Source organism: Eleutherodactylus coqui, chromosome 1 (genome assembly GCF_035609145.1).
Source record: "Eleutherodactylus coqui strain aEleCoq1 chromosome 1, aEleCoq1.hap1, whole genome shotgun sequence".
NCBI lineage: Eukaryota > Metazoa > Chordata > Amphibia > Anura > Eleutherodactylidae > Eleutherodactylus > Eleutherodactylus coqui.
In genome coordinates, this window is record NC_089837.1 from 535,869,353 (window position 1) to 535,896,839 (window position 27,487).

General features: G+C 41.4%; 1 long non-coding RNA gene across 1 annotated transcript in view; it reads left to right on the top strand.

Moving 5' to 3' along the window:
- The first annotated feature begins 312 nt into the window (after positions 1 to 312).
- LOC136591889 (uncharacterized) overlaps positions 313 to 27,487 on the top strand; it is a 28,076-nt gene continuing 901 nt past the window's right edge. The window contains exons 1-2 of the long non-coding RNA XR_010788015.1: positions 313 to 431; positions 26,521 to 26,596. This is a non-coding gene — a long non-coding RNA (uncharacterized lncRNA). The remainder of the gene's footprint in view (positions 432 to 26,520; positions 26,597 to 27,487) is intronic.

A 27,487-nucleotide genomic window follows, 5' to 3' on the forward strand; every position in this document is an offset into this window, starting at 1 on the left:
GGATTGGTCATCAATAAAAGATGGTTGCCGGACCGATTCCCGCTAACACTGCCAATCAATGTTTGCCGGAGCTGCTGCATGCTTGAACTAAGGCAGTATGTGCGACCCATAATGCTACTGCAGACTCCCGAGAGTCGCCCTCCTCCACCGGCATGTACGAATAGGTCAAGGAATGGGTGTCCCATCACAGGTTCAGACACCCTCACCAGCTGGAACCAACGACCGTGGGGTGGGGTGGTTCACCTGACGCTTAGCTCTGCAAGCTGTGACGTATAGAAATCCCACAGGTCCCCAAAGTCACTGGGCGACATAACTGAGGTAGGGCCCGAGGCGCCAGCTGACTGCGACTAAGGTATAAATACCGGCGGAGAAACAGACAACAGCGATAGACGGTGGGGACCGCGGAAGAAGACAAGAAGGTGAAACTGCAGGTCAGAGATTAGGAATAAGATATGTCAACTGGACACTCCCATCTATCCATCTATCTATTTATCTATCTATCTCCCATCTATCCATCTATCTATCTATCTCCTATCTATCTGTCTATCCATCTATCATCTATCTCCCATCTATCCATCCATCTCCCATCCATCTATCTATCTATCTCCCATCTATCTATCTCCCATCTATCTCCCATCTATCTATCGATCTATCTCCTATCTATCTATCTCCTATCTATCTATCTATCTATCTCCCATCTATCCATCCATCTCCCATCCATCTATCTATCTATCTCCCATCTATCTATCTATCTCCCATCTATCTATCGATCTATCTCCTATCTATCTATCTCCTATCTATCTATCTATCTATCTATCTCCTATCTATCTCCTATCTATCTATCTCACATCTATCTATCTCCCATCTATCTATCTCCTATCTATCTCCTATCTATCTATCTCCTATCTATCTCCCATCTATCTATCTATCTATCTCACATCTAACTATCTATCTCACATCTATCTATCTATCTCACATCTATCAATCTATCTCCTATCTATCAATCTATCTCCTATCTATCAATCTATCTCACATCTATCAATCTATCTCACATCTATCAATCTATCTCACATCTATCAATCTATCTCCTATCTATCTATCTATCTATCTCACATCTATCTATCTATCTCACATCTATCAATCTATCTCACATCTATCAATCTATCTCCTATCTATCAATCTATCTCCTATCTATCAATCTATCTCACATCTATCAATCTATCTCACATCTATCAATCTATCTCACATCTATCAATCTATCTCCTATCTATCTATCTATCTCCTATCCATCTATCTATCTCCTATCTATCTCCTATCTATCTATCTATCTATCTGTCTATCTATCTCCCATCTATCCATCTATCTCCAATCTATCTGTCTATCTATCTATCTCCTATTTATCTATCTCCTATCTATCTCCTATCTATCTCCTATCTATCTATCTATCTATCTATCTATCTCCCATCTATCCATCTATCTCCAATCTATCTGTCTATCTATCTATCTCCTATTTATCTATCTCCTATCTCTCTATCCATCTATCCCCTATCTAACTATCTCCTATCTATCTATCTATCTCCTATCCATCTATCTATCGATCTCCTATCTATATATCTATCTATCTCCTATCTATCTCTCTCCTATCTCTCTATCTCCTATCTATCTATCTATATCATATCTATCTATCTATCTATCTATCTCCTATCCAACTATCCCATATCTATCTATCTCCTATCCAACTATCCCATACCTATCTATCTATCTATCTATCTCCTATCTATCTATCTATCTATCTATCTCCTATCTATCTATCTATCTCCTATCTATCTATCTCTATCTATACATCTATCTATTATCTCCTATCTATCTCTCTATCCATCTATCTATCTCCTATCTATCTATCTCCTATCTAACTATCTCCTATCTATCTATCTCTCTATCTATACATCTATCTATTATCTCCTATCTATCACTATATCCATCTATCTCTCTCCTTTCTATACATCTATCTATCCATCTATCTCATATCTATTTATCTATCTATCTCCTATCTATCTCTCTCCTATCTATCTATCTCCTATCTATCTATCTGCTATCTATCTATCTCTCTATCTATCTCCCATCTATCTATCTCCTGTCTATCTCTCTCCTATCTATCTATCTCCTATCTATCTCCCATCTATCTCCCATCTATCTATCTATCCTCTATCTCATATCTATCTCTCTCCTATCTATCTCCCATCTATCTCTCTCCTATCTATCTCCCATCTATCTATCTCATATATATCTATCTATCTATCTCTAATCTATCTCCTATCTATCTATCTCCTATCTATCTCCCATCTATCTAACTATCTCCTATCTATCTATCTCCTATCTATCTATCTCCTATCCATTTATCTCCTATCTATCTATCTATCTCCCTCCCTATCTATACATCTATCTATTATCTCCTATCTCTCTATCCATCTATCTATCCATCTATCTCCTATCCATCTATCTCCTATCTATCTCATATCTATCTATCTCCTATCTATCTCCCATCTATCTATCTATTTATCTATCTATCACCTATCTATCTCCCATCGATCTCTCTCCTATCTATGTATCTATCTCATATTTGTCTATCTATCTATCCATCTATCTATTATCTCCTATCTATCTATCTATCTCCTATCTATCTATCTCTCCTATCTATCTATATCTCCTATCTATCTATCTCCTATCTATCTCTCTCCTATCTATCTCCCATCTATCTCTCTCCTATCTATCTCCCATCTATCTATCTCATATATATCTATCTATCTATCTCTAATCTATCTCCTATCTATCTATCTCCTATCTATCTCCCATCTATCTAACTATCTCCTATCTATCTATCTCCTATCTATCTATCTCCTATCTATCTATCTCCTATCTATCTATCTATCTCCCTCCCTATCTATACATCTATCTATTATCTCCTATCTCTCTATCCATCTATCTATCCATCTATCTCCTATCTATCTCATATCTATCTATCTCCTATCTATCTCCCATCTATCTATCTATTTATCTATCTATCACCTATCTATCTCCCATCGATCTCTCTCCTATCTATGTATCTATCTCATATTTGTCTATCTATCTATCCATCTATCTATTATCTCCTATCTATCTATCTATCTATCTCCTATCTATCTATCTCTCCTATCTATCTATATCTCCTATCTATCTATCTCCTATCTATCTATCTTCTATCTATCTCCCATCTATCTATCTATTTATCTATCTATCACCTATCTATCTCCCATCTATCTCTCTCCTATCTATGTATCTATCTCATATTTGTCTATCTATCTATCCATCTATCTATCTCCTATCTATTTCCCATCTATCTCTCTCCTATCTATGTATCTATCTCATATCTGTCTATCTATCTCTATCTCATATCTATCTCCTATCTATCTATCTCTCTCCTATCTATCTATCTATCTATCTCCTATCTATCTCCTATCTATCTCTCTCCTATCTATCTATCTCCCATCTATCTATCTCCCATCTATCTCCCATCTATCTATCTCCTATCTATCTCCCATCTATCTATCTATCTATCTATCTCCTATCTATCTATCTATATCCTATCTATCTATCATCTATCCATCTCCTATCTATCTATATCCTATTTATCATCTATCTATCCATCTCTATCTATCTATATCCTATCTATCTATCATCTATCTATCCATCTCCTCTCTATCTATCTATCTATCTATCTATCTCCCATCTATCTATCTATCTATCTCCCATCTATCTATCTATCTATCTCCCATCTATCTATCTATCTATCTATCTCCCATCTATCTCCCATCTATCTATCTATCTATCTATCATCTATCCATCTCCTATCTATCTATCTCCCATCTATCTATCTATCTATCTCCTATCTATCTCCCATCTATCTCCCATCTATCTATCTATATATCTATCTATCATCTATCCATCTCCTATCTATCTATCTATCTATATCCTATTTATCATCTATCTATCCATCTCCTCTCTATCTATCTATATCCTATCTATCTATCATCTATCTATCCATCTCCTCTCTATCTATCTATCTCCTATCTCCTATCTATCTCCCAACTATCTATCTATATACCTATCTATCTCCTATCTATCTCCCATCTATCTATCTATCTCCAATCTATCTATCTATATACCTATCTAGCTATCTCTCTCCTATGTATCTATCTCCTATCTATCTATATACCTATCTATCTATCTCCTATCTATCTCCTATCTATCTATCTATCATCTATCTATCCATCTCCTCTCTATCTATCTATCTCCTATCTATCTCCCATCTATCTATCTATCTCCAATCTATCTATCTATATACCTATCTAGCTATCTCTCTCCTATGTATCTATCTCCTATCTATCTATATACCTATCTATCTATCTCCTATCTATCTCTCTCCTATGTATCTATCTCTCTATCTATCTATTCATCTCCTATCTATCCATCTCCTATCTATCTATCTATTCATCTCCTATCTATCCATCTCCTATCTATCTATCTATCTATCTCCTATCTATCTCCTATCTATCCATCTATCTATCCATCTCCTATCTATCTATCTCCTATCTATCTCCTATCCACCTATCTATCTCCTATCTATCTATCTCCTATCTATCTCCTATCTATCTATCTCCTATCTATCTCCTATCTATCCATCTATCTATCTATCCATCTCCTATCTATCTATCTCCTATCTATCTCCTATCCATCTATCTATCTCCTATCTATCTCCTATCTATCTATCTCTCTCTATCTATACATACATCTATCTATTATCTCTCTATCTATCTCTCTATCCATCTATCTCTCTCCTATCTATACATCTATCCATCTATCTCCTATCCATCTAGCTCCTATCTATCTAGCTCCTATCTATCTATCTATCTATTTATCTCCCATCTATCTCTCTCCCATCTATCTCCTATGTATCTCTCCTATCTATGTATCTATCTCCTATCTATCTCCCATCTATCTACCTACCTCCTATCTATCTCCCATCTATCTATCTATCTATCCATCTCCTTTCTATCCATCTCCTATCTATACATCTATCACCTATCTATCCATCTCCTATCTATCTATCCATCCCCTATCTATCTATCTATCCATCCATCCATCTCCTATCTATCTCCTATCTATCCATCTATCTATCTCCTATCTATCTCCCATCTATCTATCTCCTATCTATCTCCCATCTATCTATCTATCTCCTATCTATACATCTATCTATCTATCTCCTATCTATACATCTATCTATCTAACTATCTATCTCCTATCTATCCATCTCCTATCTATCCATCTCCTATCTATCTCCTATCTATCCATCTCCTATCTATCTCCTATCTATCCATCCATCTATCCATCTATCTATCTATCTAGCCATCCATCTATCCATCTATCTCCTATCTATCTATCCATCACCTATCTATCCATCTCCTATCTATCTATCTATCTATCTAGCCATCCATCTATCCATCTATCTCCTATCTATCCATCTCCTATCTATCTATCCATCACCTATCTATCCATCTCCTATCCATCTATCTATCTATCCATCTCCTATCTATCTATCCATCACCTATCTATCCATCTCCTATCTATCTATCTATCTATCTAGCCATCCATCTATCTCCTATCTATCCATCCCCTATCTATCTATCTATCCATCCATCTCCTATCTATCTCCTATCTATCCCCTATCTATCCATCTATCTATCCATCTAGCCATCCATCTTTCCATCTATCTCCTATCTATCCATCTATCTCCTATCCATCCATCTCCTATCTATCTATCCATCACCTATCTATCCATCTCCTATCTATCCATCTCCTATCTATCTATCCATCACCTATCTATCCATCTCCTATCTATCCATCTCCTATCTATCTATCTAGCCATCCATCTATCCATCTATCTCCTATCTATCCATCTCCTATCTATCTATCCATCTATCTATCCATCTCCTATCTATCTCCTATCTATCTCCTATCTATCCCCTATCTATCCATCTATCTAGCCATCTATCTAGCCATCCATCTATCCATTTATCTCCTATCTATCCATCTCCTATCTTTCTCGTATCTATCCATTTATCTATCTATCCATCTTCTATCTATCTATCCATCCCCTATCTATCTATCTATCTATCTATCCATCTATCTCCTATCTATCTTGTATATATCCATTTATCTATCTATCCATCTCCTATCTATCTATCCATCCCCTATCTATCTATCTCCTATCTATCTATCTATCTATCTCTCTCGTATCTATCCATTTATCTATCTATCTGTCTATCTATCCATTTATCTATCTATCTATCTATCTATCTATCTATATCTCCTAATTGCGAATTGGATTACAACACAATTTTTGCAAATGTTTTAACTTGTCAAAGATAAATCTTAGTGGTGCAGCAGGTCTGGGAACGCTCAGCAAGATTCAATCCTGGTTGGTGACTAATCAATTTCTGACCCTCAAATTCAGACTCCTGAAACCAGTTCAGTGCTTTGCCTTGGCTGCATGCGCACGGCTGTATGTGTTGTAGCAAGCAGGGGGCCTGAGCTCTGCTGCACTGGTCCTCTCTCTCTAACCTGATTCCGGCAGGAACTGGCCCTTTTCTAGTTCCTGCTCCACCCCTTTGTGTTAACCCTCACACCAGAAGTCCTGTCTGCAGCCCTCTACAGGCCCTTTTGTGTACTGCACTACTACATACCCACCTTTTGATATAGGCCATAGGCTGTATCACACTTTCTTTTTGGCCCTCCAGGGTCGAAACTCCAGGCTCAGGGGTCTCTATGTGGGACTATCACTGCCACTTTCTTCATGTTCCGAAACTCTAACAACATTTTCACTTTTCTGCATGCTCTTAACTATCTTCTCTTCAGTCTGATTGTTAACTGGCCCTTGCCTAGCCATCAGCTCTGCAACTTCTTTTACAAGACCCATTTCTTCAGTCTGCCCTTCAGTAGCGGCATGTGCCCTTACTTCCGTCTGTGTGCCCTCTATCACAGAGACACTCTCATTCATTTGCACAACTTCCTTATCCAGGACCGGAGTAATTTCTGAGGCCCTTTCCCCAGTCTCTTCTACCTTCGTGGCCTTCTCTGCTTCAGCAGTTTCACCTTCTGCCTTCTCTTTGGTCACCCGAACTTCAGAGGATTGTTCACCTCCATCTGTAGCTCAGCTCTCACTTTCTCAATGACTTTCCCAATTTTTATCTCCTTTTTAGAATTTAACAGGGTCTTCTCTCTTTTCACTTGTCTGAACTGGGCCCTGGACCTCTCTAGTCTCTGAACCTTTTGTCAGCAATATGACCTTTTGACTCCCAGAGCTTCACCTTTGCACTTAACTTCTTAGCGGACTTTTGAACCACCACTTTTTCTTCTGACCCCACCTTCAGGGTGCGCGTCAAGGTTAGAGCTTCAGTCTCTTTCCTATTATTCTCTAATAGGGTCTCCACCTTCTACTGGTCGTTGGAACACACCTTTTAGCTTTTCTCGTATCAGGGTTCTCTTCTCAGCATCTGTCTTGGCGCTAATCCAGTCTTGCATTTCAGTGCTCACCCGCTTGTTAACCCATTATTTTCCAACTTCCGACTTCCCCTCAGTAAGCCACTGTTCACACATCTTTTGTTTCTTCTCCCAGTTGGACACCATCTGACATTTTTGACCAAGCTCCACACTAATGTCTTCTACTTCCTTCTGAAGACTCACTGTAAACTTCTCAAGTTCATCATAGACATCAGTTTGAAGAACAAACAGCTGATTTATTGCTTCCACTTCTAGGATTTCACTGTCTTACTCTTCAGCAGAGACCCAGCAAGCAGGGTTCTCATAGAGTTTCTCTTCCATCTCTGACACCTGCGCCTGAAGTGTTGCAATCTGCTCTGACAGATTTCTCTTAGTTTCTGCATCTTCCTCTAACTGCTTGAGGAACACATTTCTCTCGTCTTGCATAGTCTTCAGGTCTGCACTGAGACCAAGCCTCTGCTGCGTCTTTTCTTGCAGTAACTTCTGGAACTCTTCACTCTGAGCTTCCAGCTTCACCTGCAGCCTGCTCACCTGCTCAGACAATGCTGTCTGCCTTCTGTCACCTTCAGTGACTTTTACTTGTAGCTCTTGAAGCTGCATATCTACTGTATTTCTCTTGCATTCATATGCACACTTGTCTTCCAACATCCCCTTCACCTTTTGGGTCAGCTCAGCACATTCACTTTTCCATGTTTCTTTCACTTTTTCAGTTTTCCCCAACTGCTTGGACAGTTCCCCCACAACTGCAGCATGACTCCGTTCCAGCTCCTGGATCTCGATTCCATGTACTTCAGCTTTCTCATCCAAGCTCATCTGTAGCTGGGACACCAGTGTTTCATAGAACACTTCCTGGTTTTCCTTGTACCCCAGTCTGTCTTTCAAGATCTCTGCTTGCTTCTCTGCCTGACTGCAAGCAGCTTTCTCCATTTCTAGCTTTTCCTTGAGCTGACTTGCACTCCAAGTCACCATTTTTCTTTGCTAACAGCATTTTCAACTCTGCAACCTGATTCTGCAAACCTGTAGTTTGATTACATGCATCTGTAGAAGCTCTTTCTAACTCGCAACACATCATCTCCAACTCTTGGGTTTTCATTTGTAGTTTCTTACAGTCCTGTTCACACTGCACAGATTGTGCCTCCAGACATACTCTGCGATCAGCCTCATCTCTAGCTACATCTCTGAGGTCTTGTATCTCTTCATGGGCTGTTGAAAGATATCTGTCATACTTCTTTTTCTCACTTCTCATCTCTTCTAAGCTCTGTTCACACTGACCATTCTTCTGTGCCAGCAACACCCGGTGATCAGCTTCCTCCTTAGCCAATCTCTTAAGATGCTCATTCTCCTTTAAGAGCGCTGCATTCTGTGCTTTCAGCTGCTCAGCTTCTTGGAGAATACTTTCCTTTTCTTCTAGGAATCTATCTGTCTGTTTCTCTGCTAACAGCCTTTGCCTCTTGGCCTCTTCTCCAAGCAGACACAAGATAGTCCTTTCTTTCTGTAACTGAACTTCATAATTTCTATTAGCAGTTTGCAATGCTTCCCCCAGAGACTTTATATAAGCTTGCATTGGTGCAAATCCCTCCTGAAGTATAACCAAGCGCACTCTTGCGGTCTCACCCTGGACCTCAGGATCTGCACTGATAACCTCACTTGTCTCACTAGCAGCAGCCTTTTTCTTCTTTTTTCTCTTTTTTGCCGATTTTAGTACCATCTATCTTTTCTCTCTCTAAAGCCATACTACTACTGACTCCAGAATTTCTAGTCCTACAGACACTATCTTCACTATTACTTCCCCCTCTCACTAGAGGTATACTTGCACTGGCTCCCACATGGGCGTTGGCTGCACCCCTCATTGCACCCTGTTCACATCCTGACTTCATTTGGGAAACATATCTACACATATTAGGCACAGAATACATCCCACTATCCGCCTCACATGACATTTCAGGGTTAATGGACTTTTCTTGCCCCACCCGCTCAGCAACACAGTTCTCAGACAAATCTTCCTTAAATGTCCGTGCACACTGTGCGGCTTTCATGGTATCATCGTGCACAGAAAACGTATCATGCCACACATTATGTACCGTACGGTTTTTGGACTTTTTTGCACCCAGTGCAGACACTACAGTTTTCTCAGTTCTCTCCTGCAAGGAAAACACTCTGTTATGCAGCATTTTAACCATATTTGCATCAATCTTTTCACTTTCAAGCCCATACTGCCCAGAACCCACAGTCTGCTTAGTGGCCTCACCACTTCATGGATTCTTCTCCAGATCTCTGTTACAGTCCTTTGGCGGGGACACCTCCTGTTGTGCCCCCAAAGCTCTGCAGTTAGCCTCCAACACAGACCAGTGGGGTTTTACTGGCCACTATGCCACTGGACATCCGAACATACATAAGTCCATCTGTAAACACCCCCAGCATGGCGCTTTCTGGTTGCCTCCTGCACCGCCCGCCATCTTGACTGTACAGTCCACAATAAACAAACAAGTTCACCAACTTGCCTCGCAGACTTCTTCTGCCTGGTCCTCTGTTGCTCCCCCAGCAACCACAAACTTCGGCCACCTGGCCCTTTAACCGCAGCTTCGGCCTCCTGGCCCTTTAAACTCTGCATAGAGCAGCAATCACACACTCGGCCTCCTGGCCCTTTAACCGCAGCACTGCTCCCAGCAGACATCCATGTGTAGCTCCTACAGCTTTGTGCACCACTCCAGATCTTGCCAGCGCATCCTCCACCATATGTAGCATGTGGGATGCACTTGCCTGCGGATCACCGACTTCTTGCACATGAAAATGGCGCACCACATGTGTAGAAACTGCTCAGGAGATGTGGATTTCTTCATCTGGCTCCTGCCAGCCATTATTTGCCATCACCACAATCATAAAACACAGCAATATCATCCATATGCACCCCACTTGGGTGTGAGTCCAGGGTTGTCGCCCCTGTCGGACTCTGGCCTCTGCTAGGCCACCAGCCTGCAGCACCTCAGCTCTGCTGTGCTGGTCCTCTCTAACTTGATTCCGGCAGGAACTGGCCCTTTTCTAGTTCCTGCTCCACCCCTTTGTGTTAACCCTCGCACCAGAAGTCCTGTCTCCAGCCCTCTACAGGCCCTTCTGTATACTGCACTACTACAGTGTTCAGGTGACATAAGTGTGGCTGTATGTGTACAGGTGACATGTGTACGGCTGTATGTGTTCGGGTGACGTGTACGGCTGTATGTGTTCAGGTGACATGTGTACGGCTGTATGTGTTCAGGTGACATGTGTACGGCTGTATGTGTACAGGTGACATGTGTACAGCTGTATGTGTTCGGGTGACGTGTATGGCTGTATGTGTTCAGGTAACATGTGTACGGCTGCATGTGTTCGGGTGACATGTGTACGGCTGCATGTGTTCGGGTGACATGTGTACGGCTGTAGGTGTTCGGGTGACATGTGTATGGCTACATGCATTCAGGTGACATGTGTACGGCTGTATGTGTTCGGGTGACATGTGTACGGCTGTAGGTGTTCGGGTGACATGTGTACGGCTGTAGGTGTTCGGGTGACATGTGTACGGCTGTAGGTGTTCGGGTTACATGCGTACGGCTGTATGTGTTCGGGTGACATGTGTACGGCTGAAGGTGTTCGGGTGACATGTGTACGGCTGTATGTGTTCGGGTGACATGTATATGGCTGTATGTGTTCGGGTGACATGTATATGGCTGTATGTGTTCGGGTGACATGTGTACAGCCGTATGTGTTCGGGTGACATGTGTACGGCTGTATGTGTTCGGGTGACATCTGTACGGCTGTAGGTGTTCGGGTGACATGTGTATGGCTGTAGGTGTTCGGCTCGGGCCGGACGCTTCACATGAAGAGATAAGGAAAATTGCACTTTAGTTGAAAGAAACCTAAAAACGGACGAGGTACTTAAAACTGACGACTGGCGATACCACAACAATGACTACAATCCATAAACCAGTCCCAGTATGATCCGTTATTAGGGATGGATACCAGATTGCTCCCACACATGATCATCGCCCTGTAACGGCGCGGCGCGGCACTGGATTTTAGTTGCACGTTACACGATGTAACTCTGAAGCCCCTTGCAGGTTACATTGTGACCCCCGTATTGTTGTGGGCTGATAGTAACTTGTCTTGCCCTGCGCCAGCGCTCGGATGTTACATCTCAGACTCCCACATGTCAGACTTTGCCCAATCTGTGCTGTTGCGGTGCGGTCGGTGGGAGCTCCATGCTAACGGCTGCGGTGCTTCGGGGATATGATATCTGGCGCTAACACTGTACAGAACCTCCTGTCACACATATATGTACATCCATGGAAATGTTCAGCAAAATTGGAGATGGTTGAGTGGGAACCCCTGGTCCAGATGACATGGAATGACCCGTATATAATTATATATGTACAGCTGGTATAAGTTATACATCCTGTATATAGTGATATGGAGCATGCTGGTATAACCTGGGGATCTCCGGTATATAATTATATATGTACAGCTGGTATAAGTTATACATCTCCCTGTATATAGTGATATGAAGCATGCTGGTATAACCTGGGTATATCCTGTATATAATTTATATATGTACTGCTGGTATACATTATACATCTCCTGTATATAGTGATATGGAGCATGCTGGTATAACCTAGGTATATCCTGTATATAATTATATATGTACAGCTGGTATAAGTTATACATCTCCTGTATATAGTGATATGGAGCATGCTGGTATAACCTGAGTATCTCCTGTATATAATTATATATGTACAGCTGGTATAACCTGGGTATCTCCTGTATATAGTGATATGGAGCATGCTGGTATAACCTGGGTATCTCCTGTATATAATTATATATGTACGGCTGGTATAAGTGATACATCTCCTGTATATAGTGATATGGAGCATGCTGGTATAACCTGGGTATCTCCTGTATATAATTATATATGTACAGCTGGTATAAGTTATAGATCTCCTGTATATAGTGATATGGAGCATGCTGGTATAACCTGGGGATCTCCTGTATATAATGATATATGTACAGCTAGTATAAGTTATACATCTCCCTGTATAAAGTGATATGGAGCATGCTGGTATAACCTGGGGATCTCCTGTATATAATTATATATGTACGGCTGGTATAAGTTATACATCTCCTGTATATAGTGATATGGAGCATGCTGGTGTAACCTGGGTATCTCCTGTATATAATTATATATGTACAGCTGGTATAAGTGATGCATCTCCCTGTATATAGTGATATGGAGCATGGTGGTATAACCTAGGGATCTCATGTATACAATTATATATGTACCACTGGTATAAGTTATACATCCCCTGTATATAGTGATATGGAGCATGCTGGTATAACCTGGGGATCTCATGTATACAATTATATATGTACTGCTGGTATACATTACACATCTCCTGTATATAGTGATATGGAGCGTGCTGGTATAACCTAGGTATATACTGTATATGATTATATATGTACAGCAGGTATAAGTTATGCATCCCCTGTATATAGTGATATGGAGCATGCTAGTATAACCTGGGTATCTCCTATATATAATTCTATAAGTACAGCTGGTATAGGTTATATGTCTCCTGTATATAGTGATATAGAGCATTCTGGTATAACCTGGGTATCTCCTGTATATAATTATATATGAACAGCTGGTATGTTATACATCCTGTATATAGTGATATGGAGCATGCTGGTATAACCTGGGTATCTCCTGTATATAATTATATATGTACAGCTGGTATAAGTTATACATCTCCTGTATACAGTGATAAGGCGCATGCTGGTATAACCGAGGTATCTCCTGTATATAATGATATATGTACAGCTGGCATATGTTATACATCCACCTGTATATAGTGATATGGAGCATGCTGGTATAACCTGGGGATCTCCTTATATAATTATATATGTAGTATTGGTATAAGATACTTTTTCTGCAAATAGTGATATAGAGCATGCTGGTATAACCTGGGTATCTCCTGTATATAATTTTATGTACAGCTGGTATAAGTGATGCATCTCCCTGTATATAGTGATATGGACCATGCTGGTATAATCTGGGCATCTACTGTATATGATTATATATGTACAGCTGGTATAAGTTATACATCTCCTGTATATAGTGATATGGACCATGCTGGTATAACCTGGGCATCTCCTGTATATAATCATATATGTACAGCTGGTTTAAGTTATACTTCCCCTGTATATAGAGATATGGAGTATGCTGGTATAACCTGGGTATCTCCTATATATAATTATATGTACAGCTGGTATAAGTGATGCATCTCCCTGTATATAGTGATATGGACCATGCTGGTATAACCTGGGGATCTCCTGTATATAATTATATATGTACAGCTGGCAAAAGTTATACATCTCCTATATATAGTGATATGGTGCATGCTGGTATAACCTGGGGATCTCCTGTATAGCATGATATATGTACGGCTCGTATAAGTTATACATCTCCTGTACATAGTGATATGGAGCATGCTGGTATAACCTGGGTATCTCCTCTATATAATGATATATCTACAGCTGGCATACGTTATACATCCCCCTGTATATAGTGATATGGACCATGCTGGTATAACCTGGGCATCTCCTGTATATAATTATATATGTACAGCTGGTATAAGTTATACATCCCCTGTATATAGTGATATGGACCATGCTGGTATAATCTGGGCATCTACTGTATATGATTATATATGTACAGCTGCTATAAGTTATACATCTCCTGTATATAGTGATATGGACCATGCTGGTATAACCTGGGCATCTCCTGTATATAATTATATATGTACAGCTGGTATAAGTTATACATCTCCTGTATATAGTGATATGGAGCATGCTGGTATAACCTGGGTATCTCCTCTATATAATTATATATGTACAGCTGGTATCAGATATACATCCTGTATATAGTGATATGGAGCATGCTGGTATAATCTGGGGATCTCCTATATATACTTATATATGTACAGCTGGTATCAGTTATACATCTCCTGTATATAGTGATATGGAGCATGCTGGTATAACCTGGGGATCTCCTGTATATAATTATATATGTATAGCCGGTATAAGTTATACATCCCCTGTATAAAGTGATATGGAGCATGCTGGTATAACCTGGGGATCTCCTGTATACAATTATTTATGTACAGCTGGTATAAGTTATACATCTCCTGTATATAGTGATATGGAGCATGCTGGTATAACCTGGGTATCTCCTGTATATAATGATATATGTACAGCTGGCATACGTTATACATCCCCCTGTATATAGTGTTATAGAGCATGCTGGTATAACCTGGGTATCTCCTGTATATAATTATATATGAATAGCTGGTATAAGTCATCCATCTCCCTGTATATAGTGATATGGAGCATGCTGGTATAACCTTGGGGTTCTCCTGTATATAATAATATATGTACAGCTGGCATATGTTATACAGCCTCCTGTATATAGTGATATGGAGCATGCTGGTATAACCTGGGGATGTCCTGTATATAATTATATATGTACTATTGGTGTAAGTTATACTTCTCCTGTAAATAGTGATATGGAGCATGCTGGTATAACCTGGGTATCTCCTGTATATAATTATATATGTACAGCTGGTATAAGTGATACATCTCCTGTATATAGTGATATGGACCATGCTGGTATAACCTGGGGATCTCCTGTATATAATTATATATGTACAGCTGGTATAAGTTATACATCCTGTATATAGTGATATGGACCATGCTGGTATAACCTGGGTATCTCCTGTATATAATTATATATGTACAGCTGGTATAAGTTATACATCCTGTATATTGTCATATGGAGCATGCTGGTATAACCTGGGGATCTCCTGTATATAATTATATATGTACAGCTGGTATAAGTTATACATCTCCTGTATATGGTGATATGGAGCATGCTGGTATAACCTGAGTATCTCCTGTATATAATTATATATGTACAGCTGGTATAAGTTATACATCCTGTATATTGTGATATGGAGCATGCTGGTATAACCTGGGTATCTCCTGTATATAATGATATATGTACAGCTGGTATAAGTCATACATCTCCCTGTATTTAGTGATATGGAGCATGCTGGTATAACCTTGGTATTTCCTGTATATAATTATATATGTACGGCTGGTATAAGTTATACAACCTGTATATAGTCATATGGAGCATGCTGGTATAACCTGGGGATGTCCTGTATATAATTATATATGTACAGCTGGTATAAGTTATACATCTCCTGTATATAGTGATATGGAGCATGCTGGTATAACCTGGGGATCTCCTGTATATAATTATATATGTACAGCTGGTATAAGTTATACATCTCCTATGTATAGTGATATGGTGCATGCTGCTATAACCTAGGTATCTTCTGTGTATCATGATTAATGTACGGCTGGTATAAGTTATACATCTCCTGTATATAGTGATTTGGAGCATGCTGGTATCACCTGGGGATCTCCAGTACATAATTATGTATGTACAGCTGGTATAAGTTATACATCCTGTATATAGTGATATGGCGCATGCTGGAATAACCTGGGGATCTCCTCTATATAATTATATATGTACAGCTGGTATCAGTTACACATCCTGTATATAGTGATACGGAGCATGCTGGTATAACCTGGGGATCTCCTATATATAATTATATATGTACAGCTGGTATCAGTTATACATCCTGTATATAGTGATATGGAGCATGCTGGTATAACCTGGGTATCTCCCTATATAATTATATATGTACAGCTGGTATAAGTTATACATCTCCTCTATATAGTGATATGGAGCATGCTGGTATAACCTGGGGATCTCCTGTATATAATTATATATGTACAGCTGGTATAAGTTATACATCTCCTGTATATAGTGATATGGAGCATGCTGGTATAACCTAGGGATCTCCTATATATAATTATATATGTACAGCTGGTATCAGTTATACATCTCCTGTATATAGTGATATGGAGCATGCTGGTATAACCTGGGGATCTCCTGTATATAATTATATATGTACAGCTGGTATAAGTTATGCAACTCCTGTATATAGTGATATGGAGCATGCTGGTATAACCTGGGGATCTCCTGTATATAATTATATATGAACAGCTGCTATCAGTTATGCAACTCCTGTATATAGTGATATGGAGCATGCTGGTATAACCTGGGGATCTCCTGTATATAATTATATATGAATAGCTGGTATCAGTTATACAACTCCTGTATATAGTGATATGGAGCATGCTGGTATAACCTGGGGATCTCCTGTATATAATTATATATGTACAGCTGGTATAAGTTATACATCTCCTGTATACAGTGATATGGAGCATGCTGGTATAACCTGGGTATCTCCTGTATATAATTATATATGTACAGCTGGTATAAGTTATACATCTGTATATAGTGATATGGAGCATGCTGGTATAACCTGGGGATCTCCTGTATATAATTATATATGAATAGCTGGTATCAGTTATACAACTCCTGTATATAGTGATATGGAGCATGCTGGTATAACCTGGGCATCTCCTGTATAAAATTATACTAGTAATTAGGAAATGATAGTACCAGTGTTTCTGGTGGCCCAGTGTGCCACTTACTAATATAATATAGTGATAGGGATTGGAGTTGTAAGCACAAGTCTGAGGGTTTAGGACCTGCTCGTTAAGGACTTGTGATGAATACTACCGTCTTTGCCTACATGCGCATGTCATTTGATTATTCAATTCTAAACGCAAAAGAATTAGCGTCCAAATTTTACCTACAGAATCTAATTCTCTCACTTCCTGATGTCCTCTCTCTCTCTATATATATATATATATATATAGACTAGCTGATATACCCGGCTTCGCCCGAGTTAATTTGGTACTGGTGTTCATCTGTTGTTCACGTGGAAAGTCTTATGAAGTCGTGGTTACTTTAGAGATACCGGAAAAACATATGTTCACCATTTTGCATAGTTCTCTGCGTTACCCAGGAAACACCATGTGGAGGTAACCATGCGACGTTTCCTTCATATAAAATGACATCAGGAAGTGAGAGAATTAGATTCCATACGTAAAATTTGGACACTAATACTTTTGCACTTATAATTGAATAATCGAGTTGGGACCCATTAACTTTTCCTATTTATGACATAATCAATGCTCCTGCCAAATTTCACGTTTCTATGACACCGGAAAGTGAGAAAATTACATTCTGTACGTAAAATTTGGACGCTAATTCTTTTGCGCATAGAATTGAATAATGGAGTTGGGACCCATTAGCTTTTCCTATTTATGTCATAATCAATGCTCGTGCCAAATTTTAAGTTTCTATGACATTGGAAAGTGACAGATTTAGATTACGTACGTAAAATTCTACGCTAATTCTTTTGCACTAGAATTGAATAATCGAGTTGGGACCCAATTACTTTTCCTATTTTGGAGATAATCTATGCTCATGCCAAGTTTCATGTTTCTACGACATCGGGAAGTTTGGAGAACTTTTGGCGAGTCAGTCAGTCAGTGAGTAAGTCAGTGAGTGAGTCAGTGAGGGCTTTCGTCTTTATATATATAGATATTAGAGATGAGCGAACGTGTTCTTAACGAACACTTACGCACCCGGACACCGGCTTTACCGAGGACTTCAGTGTCCGCGCGTAAAGATTCGGGGGGCGCCGGGGGGCGGGGAGAGGCGCGGCGGTGCGGGCGGCAGCAGCGGGGAACAGGGGGGAGCCCTCTCTCTCTCCCTCTCCCCCCCACTCCCCGCCGCACCCCCCCGCGCTGCCACGGCGACCCCCGAACTTTTTTCGCCCGAGCACGGAATTGCTCGCAAAGTTCGGTGTTCGGGCGAAAAGGGGCGGAGCCAAACACGTTCGCTCATCTCTAATAGATATCTGTCTGTCTGTTTGTCCTTTATGCATTACTACACCATTCATCTAAACGCCATGAAACTTTGGGAAGTTGTTGAGTACACTCCTGGGAAGATTACTGGCAATAGTGCAACTATCCTACGATAAATGGCGCGCGTGCGAGCGTCGTCGACAGTTACGCCCCCCACGTAGATCGTTCGATTTCCATCATTGCCACTAATTCTCTCACTTCCCGGTGTCATAGAAACATGAAATTTGGAACGAGCATTGATTATGTCATAAATAGGAAAAGTTAATGGTTCCCAACTCGATTATTCAATTCTAAGCGCAAAAAAATTAGCGTCTAAATTTTACGTACGGAATGTAATTCTCTCACTTCCTGATGTCATCTATAAATAAAACGGAATGTATGTCTGTCTGTGTGTCTGTTTGTCCTTTTTGCGCTACTACACCATTCACCCAATCGCCATGACACTTTGGGAAGTTGTTGAGTACACTCCTGGGAAGATTACTGGCATAGTACAACTATCCTACGATAAATGGCGCCGTGCGAGCATCGTCAACAGTTATGCCCCCCAGACAAAGATCGTTTGATTTCCATCTCAAGCACGAAAGCAAAAGGCATTAGGAGCAACGGGAGGCGTGTTCAACTACAAGATGATGCATCCGCCGAACGTATCACTAAACCATTGCTGGATATTGAGAATGCTGAGGTAACATGAAAGCTGCGCTGTGATTGGTTGTTATATATTATACTGAGGTAACATGAAAGCTGTGCTGTGATTGGTTGTTATATATTATACTGAGGTAACATGAAAGCTGTGCTGTGATTGGTTGTTATATATTATACCGCTGAGGTAACATGAAAGCTGCGCTGTGATTGGTTGTTATATATTATACTGAGGTAACATGAAAGCTGCGCTGTGATTGGTTGTTATTTATTATACCACTGAGGTAACATGAAAGCTGCGCTGTGATTGGTTGTTATCTAGCTATATAAAAACGAATGTATGTATGTATGTCTGTTTTCGCAGCAACGCGCAACGGCTAAGCTAGTCTATATATATAAAATTGAATGTATGTCTGTCTGTGTGTCTGTCTGTCTGTCTGTCTGTCCTTTATGCGCTACTACACCATTCATCCGATCGCCATGAAACTTTGGGAAGTTGCTGAGTACACTCCTGGGAAGATTACTGGCATAGTACAACTATCCTATGATAAATGGCGTGCGGGCGAGCGTCGTCGACACTTACGCCCCCCCACGTAGATCGTTCGATTTCCATCATTGCCACTAATTCTCTCACTTCCCAATGTCATAGAAACTTGAAATTTGGCACGATCATTGATTATGTCATAAATAAGAAAAGGTAATGGGTCGTAACTCCATTTTTCAATTCTAAGCGCCAACGAATTAGCGTCCAAATTTTAAGTACGGAATCTAATTCTCTCACTTCCCAATGTCATAGAAACATGAAATTTGGCAGGAGCATTGATTATGTCATAAATAGGAAAAGTTAATGGGTCCCAACTTGATTATTTAATTCTAAGCGCCAAAGAATTAGCGTCCAAATTGTACGTACGGAATCTAATTCTCTCACTTCCCAATGTCATAGAAACTTGAAATTTGGCAGGAGCATTGATTATGTCATAAATAGGAAAAGTTAATTGGTCCCAACTCCATTTTTCAAATCTAAGCGCAAAAAAATTAGCATCCAAATTTTACGTACGGAATCTAATTCTCTCACTTCCCGATGTAATATGGCACGAGCATTGATTATATCATAAATAGGAAAATTTAATGAGTCCCAACCTGAGTATTCAATTCTAAGTGCCAAAGAATTAGCATCTAAATTTTATGTACAGAATCTAATTCTCTCACTTCCCAATGTCATAGAAACTTGAAATTTGGCACGAGCATTGATTATATCATAAATAGGACAAGTTAAAGGGTCCCAATTCGATTATTCAATTGTAAGCGCCAAAGAATTAGCGTCCAAATTTTACATACGGAATCTAATTTTCTCACTTCCCAATGTCATAGAAACGTGAAATTTGGCACGGCATCGATTATGTCATAAATAGGAAAAGCTAATGGGTCCCAACCCGATTATTTAATTTTAAGCGCAAAAGAATTTGCGTCCAAATTTTACGTACGGCATCTAATTCTCTCACTTCCCAATGTCATAGAAACTTGAAATTTGGCACAAGCATTGATTATGTCATAAATAGGAAAAGCTTATGGGTCCCAACTCGATTATTCAATTCTAAGCGCCAAAAAATTAGCGTCCAAATTTTATGTACGGAATCTAATTCTCTCACTTCCTGATGTCATCTATATATATAAAAATGAATGTCTGTCTGTCCTTTATGCATTACTACACCATTCATCCAATCGCCATGAAACTTTGGGAAGTTGCTGAGTACACTCCTGGGAAGATTACTGGCATAGTACAACTATCCTACGATAGGTGGCGCCGTGCGAGCATCGTCAACAGTTATGCCCCCCAGACAAAGATCGTTTGATTTCCATCTCAAGCACGAAAGCAAAAGGCATTACGAGCGACGGGATGCGTGTTCAACTACAAAATGATGCATCCGCCAAACGTATCACAGGACAATTGCTGGATATTGAGAATGCTGAGGCAACATGAAAGCTGTGCTGTGATTGGTTGATACTTCTTATACTACTCAGGGTTCATGAAAGCTGTGCTGTGATTGGTTGTTATATATTACACTGAGGTAACATGAAAGCTGCGCTGTGATTGGTTGTTATATATTATACTGCTAAGGTAACATGAAAGCTGTGCTGTGATTGGTTGCTATATATTATACCGCTGAAGTAAAACGAATGCTGCGCTGTGATTGGTTGCTATTTTTTATATTGCTGAGGCAGAATAAAAGTTGCGCTGTGATTGGTTGTTATCTAGATATATAAAAACGAATGTATGTATGTATGTCTGTCTTCGCAGTAACACGCGACGGGTACGCTAGTATATATATAAAATTGAATGTATGCGTGTCTGTCTGTCTCTCTGTCTGTCTGTTTGTTTGTCCTTTATGCGCTACTACACCATTCATCCGATCGCCACGAAACTTTGGGAAGTTGTTGAGTACACTCCTGGGAAGATTATAGGCATAATACAACTATCCTATGATAATGGTGCACATGTGAGCGTCGTCGACACTTACGCCCCCACGTAGATCGTTTGATTTCCATCATTGCCACTAATTCTCTCACTTCCCGATGTCGTAGAAGCATGAAATTTGGCACGAGCATTGATTATGTCATAAATAGGAAAAGTTAATGGGTCCCAACTCGATTATTTTGTTCTAAGCGCAAACAATTTAGCGCCCAAATTTTACGTACAGAATCTAATTCTCTCACTTCCCAAAGTCATAGAAATGTAAAATTTGGCACGGGCATTGATTATGTCATAAATAGGAAAAGTTAATAGGTCCCAACTCGATTATTCAATTTTAAGCGCAAAAGAATTAGCGTCCAAATTTTACATACGGAATCTAATTCTCTCACTTCCTGATGTCATTTTATATAAAGGAAACGTCGCATGGTTACCTCCCCGTGGTGTTTCCTGGGTAATGCAGAGAACTATGCAAAATGGTGAACATATGTTTTTCCGGTATCTCTAAAGTAACCACGACTTCATAAGATTTTTCATGTGAACACCAGATAAACACCAGTACCAAATTAACTCGGACGAAGCCGGGTATATCAGCTAGTGTATTATAAAGCTGGGGTAACATGAAAGCTGTGCTGTGATTGGTTGCTATTTCTTATACTGCTGAGGTAACATGAAAGCTGTGCTGTGATTGGTTGTTATATATTATACTGCTGAGGTAACATGAAAGCTGCGCTGTGATTGGTTGTTATATATTATACTGAGGTAACATGAAAGCTGTGCTGTGATTGGTTGTTATATATTATACTGCTGAGGTAACATGAAAGCTGCGCTGTGATTGGTTGTTATATATTATACTGAGGTAACATGAAAGCTTCGCTGTGATTGGTTGTTATATATTATACTGAGGTAACATGAAAGCTGCGCTGTGATTGGTTGTTATCTATATATATAAAAACGAATGTATGTATGTCTGTCTTCGCAGCAACGCGCGACTGGTAAGCTAGTGCATGTATAAAAACACACTGCACACATCTCTGCTGCATGTGCGTGTCACACACATGGACAGATAGATATGAGATAGGGGATAGATGATAGATGATCCATTAGACTATACGGGTGGTGATGGATGTCTTGTGTTATTACTGCCTTTATGGGTGACTTCTTCGGTTTCCCCCTCGGGGGGTGATTGTTCTGTGCGGTCGGAGTAGTTTGTAGTTGGGTAACCTGTTGGGTTGGGTAGATGATTGCCATATTTGCGATCTTCTAGAATACTCTGCAGCAGATATTGGAGGAGATGAAGGTCCTTTATGATCTCAGTTCTTGATGAAATGTTTTCTCTATGATGTATAAACCTGAGAATGACATTTATCTCATGGGAGGCGCCGGGCGTTTCACAGTCCGCAGCCGCAGGAATAACCATTTGCCTGCAGGGGTTTCAGCAGGAGACGAAGAACAACGCATAGACACCAGCATAGAGGTTAGCGGCACTCAATGCCAGGCAGCAGGCATAAAGGAAGAGTTACCTGTGTTATATCAGTTAGCCCTATAGGCAGTGCCTAAGGGCTGCACCCCTGTCATAGGTGGATGAAGGACCACCTAACGCTGCCTCCCCCTCCATCCCCTTTTGACAGGGTGGATTCTCTATCCTCAGTCCTGTAAGTCCCCATCTTCTCTTTCGGGCTGCGCCGACGCTTTGGGGATAGCTGAGGACAATGGAACAGGCCACCCAATGAATGATGCAGGTGAGATCCAGGCACGGCCACCTCAGCCCTCCAGCAAGATACCAACGCAGGGTGGGACTGATGGAGCCGGGACATTGTGCTCTAGATAAAGGCCATGAGACCCCCAGAGGAAGCAGAAGCGGCAGCTGCCCTCACCTAGAGGGGCATCGGGGTCATTACTTATAATTAAAGCGCAGACGCCCAGGACCCAGCCAAAATTACACTAAGGTTAAAGGGAACCAAGAGGTGGAGCCGAATACTTGTGTGACACTTTACATAGCTTACAGCTTGTTGTCATCACTTCTATAGACATCGTACACAGCGCCCCACCCAAAAGGTCATACTAGCACACTCAGCTCTGCTACATCTGTACATGATGCTCAGCTTCAGTAATTCATGACCTCCAGCACCTCTGGTAATGGGGCCTCCACTGTTACTACAGGAGCCACTATGGGGTTACTATTACTACAGGAGCCACTATGGGGGTCACTGTTACTACTGGCACCACTATGGGGGTCACTATTACTACTGGCACCACTATGGGGTTACTATTACAACATGAGCCACTATGGGGTTACTATTACTACAGGAGCCACTATGGGGGTCACTGGTAATACTGGCACCACTATGGGGGTCACTATTACTACTGGCACCACTATGGGGGTCACTGTTACTACTAGCACCACTATGGGGGGTCACTGTTACTACTGGCACCATTATGGGGGGTCACTATTACTACTGGCACCACTATGGGGGTCACTATTACTTCTGGCACCACTATGGGGGTCACTGTTACTACTGGCACCACTATGGGGGTCACTGTTACTACTGGCACCACTAAGGGGGCCACTATTACTACTGGGGAAACTATGGGGTTACTATTACTACTGGCACCACTATGGGGGTCACTGTTAATACTGGCACCACTATGGGGTTACTATTACTACTGGCACCACTATGGGGGTCACTGTTACTACTGGTACCACTATGGGGTTACTATTACTACTGGCACCACTATGGGGGTCACTGTTACTACTGGTACCACTATGGGGTTACTATTACTACTGGCACCACTATGGGGGTCACTGTTAATACTGGCACCACTATGGGGCTACTATTACTACTGGCACCACTATGGGGGTCACTGTTACTACTGGTACCACTATGGGGTTACTATTACTACTGGCACCACTATGGGGGTCACTGTTAATACTGGCACCACTATGGGGTTACTATTACTACTGGCACCACTATGGGGGTCACTGTTACTACTGGTACCACTATGGGGTTACTATTACTACTGGCACCACTATGGGGGTCACTGTTAATACTGGCACCACTATGGGGTTACTATTACTACTGGCACCACTATGGGGGTCACTGTTACTACTGGTACCACTATGGGATTACTATTACTACTGGCACCACTATGGGGTTACTATTACTACTGGCACCACTATGGGGTTACTATTACTACTGGCACCACTATGGGGGTCACTGTTACTACTGGTACCACTATGGGGTTACTATTACTACTGGCACCACTATGGGGGTCACTGTTAATACTGGCACCACTATGGGGTTACTATTACTACTGGCACCACTATGGGGGTCACTGTTACTACTGGTACCACTATGGGGTTACTATTAGTATAGACGACACTCACTCTGGAGTTGTGGATAAACACCACGCGGCACGCAACACCAAACCTCGTATACCAGAGTTCTGGCACTAGTGCTAAAACTTTTTAGGGATTTGGAGCAGACGTTGGAACTTTTTGAGAAAGGCCCTTCACTGTTGCATGCTGTTGCCATTTGCCTCGACTAGGAGGTGTATCCGCCTTCAGCAAGGAAGGAACCACTGCTGCCCGGCCCTCACCAGAGCCTCGTTAGCCAGCCGTATTCGAGGTTCCTGACAGGCCTTCATGGCTACCATAGCGGCCACCGTACTTCGCCCTGCCAGGCAGTCCCCTACTTGACTGTTGCCCATCTCCCACGACGAGGACGTGAGGTTGGACTTTTGGGAGACACACACAGTTTTGAGACCTTGTCTGGTGTTCAACAAGGTTGCGTCTTGGCTCCTGCACTCTTCTGCAGGGCCATGGACTGGCTTCTTCAGCGCATTGTCGTGGTCACTCTAGATCGGTGCTACGGACCCTCGTTGTCCAAGCGAGATGACTAACTAAACTAATTATTACTATGGCCGCTGTCGGGGACATTACTACTACTTTGACCACTATGGGGGGGCACTAATACTACTGAGGCTGCTATAGGGAGCACTATTACTACTGGGGCCACTATGGGTAGTGCAATTACTTCTGAGGCCACTATGGGGGACATTATTACTACTTTGACCACTATGGTGGGGCACTATTACTACTGGGGCCACTATGGGAAGTGCTATTACTACTATGGGCACTATTACTACTGTGGGCACTGTCAGGAACAATATTAATACGGGGGCCACTATGGAGGGCATTATTACTACTTGGACCACTATGCGGGTCACTAATAACACTGAGGCTAAAATAGGGGACACTATTACTACTGGGACCATGATGGGGGATAGTATGCAAGTAAATGCAATGCATTTCGGTGTTTTCAAACCCCTCTATGAAGCATAGAGATGTACCTGTGAGACGGGTATATGTAGTGAATAATCAGATCATGAAATTGCCGAAGCGATACAACACCGGAACTCTCATTATGCGCTTCAGGTGGTATGCAAATCTGCATCCCACATACTCGGAAGTGGAGGCGCACGCCATAGAGTCATGGCAACGTGAGTACACGCATCATCATGACAGCCACCCCGAGAGACTCTGTCTCTAGCCCACCGGTCAGAGTGGTGGCAGCTGGTCAGACACTCCCATCCAGCTCAGTCCTTCTGCGGCACATCATTGCCCCCAATATCATTGCCGGGGCCAGCACAGTCCACCTTTTGCCAGCTTGCAGATGACCAGCGCCACTGTGGGGGGAGGGCGGCACCACCAGCGTGTCAGCCCTTTAAAAAAAGGCAATAGGTGTGCTACATGTGTGGGGACACAACAAACAGGCCACATTTAAAGGGCAACACACATTTGTTGCGATGGTGGACTTTGCGGGTGACGAGCTGTAGTCGAACTGTGTCTTTATGTTTCCTTTGTTTCCTTCTAGAAAATGACGAGGATGATGAACGCTCTGCTGGGGGTTGTACTTCTCACCCTCTGCTCAAGTCTGTGCCAGGGACAAAGTAAGTCAATGGAAATTTACCCCAAAAATGTCAGTATAATCTGTATACAGTGTAGATTATCCAGCATACAGGAAGTAAGTGAACCCCTCTGATAGAAGAATGTCGGCCAAAATCCATAATTACCCCACCACTGTACGACCACAAAATCCTCACACCTTCCACTATAGTAACATCATCTCTTACTAATTACAACCAGCCACTGTGTCATGTCTGAGAGGTAGTCACAGCCCCGCCCCCTGCTAATGACATCACTGATATAATGACATGTGATCAGACATGAGATCCTCACACCTTCCACTATAGTAACATCATCTCTTACTAATTACAACCAGCCACTGTGTCATGTCTGAGAGGTAGTCACAGCCCCGCCCCCTGCTAATGACATCACTGATATAAGGATATGTTATCAGACATGAGATCCTCACACCTTCCACTATAGTAACATCATCTCTTACTAATTACAACCAGCCACTGTGTCATGTCTGAGAGGTAGTCACAGCCCCGCCCCCTGCTAATGACATCACTGATATAATGACATGTGATCAGACATGAGATCCTCACACCTTCCACTATAGTAACATCATCTCTTACTAATTACAACCAGCCACTGTATCAAATCTGAGAGGTAGTCACAGCCCCGCCCCCTGCTAATGACATCACTGATATAATGACATGTGATCAGACATGAGATCCTCACACCTTCCACTATAGTAACATCATCTCTTACTAATTACAACCAGCCACTGTGTCATGTCTGAGAGGTAGTCACAGCCCCGCCCCCTGCTAATGACATCACTGATATAAGGATATGTTATCAGACATGAGATCCTCACACCTTCCACTACAGTAACATTATCTCTTACTAATTACAACCAGCCACTGTGTCATGTC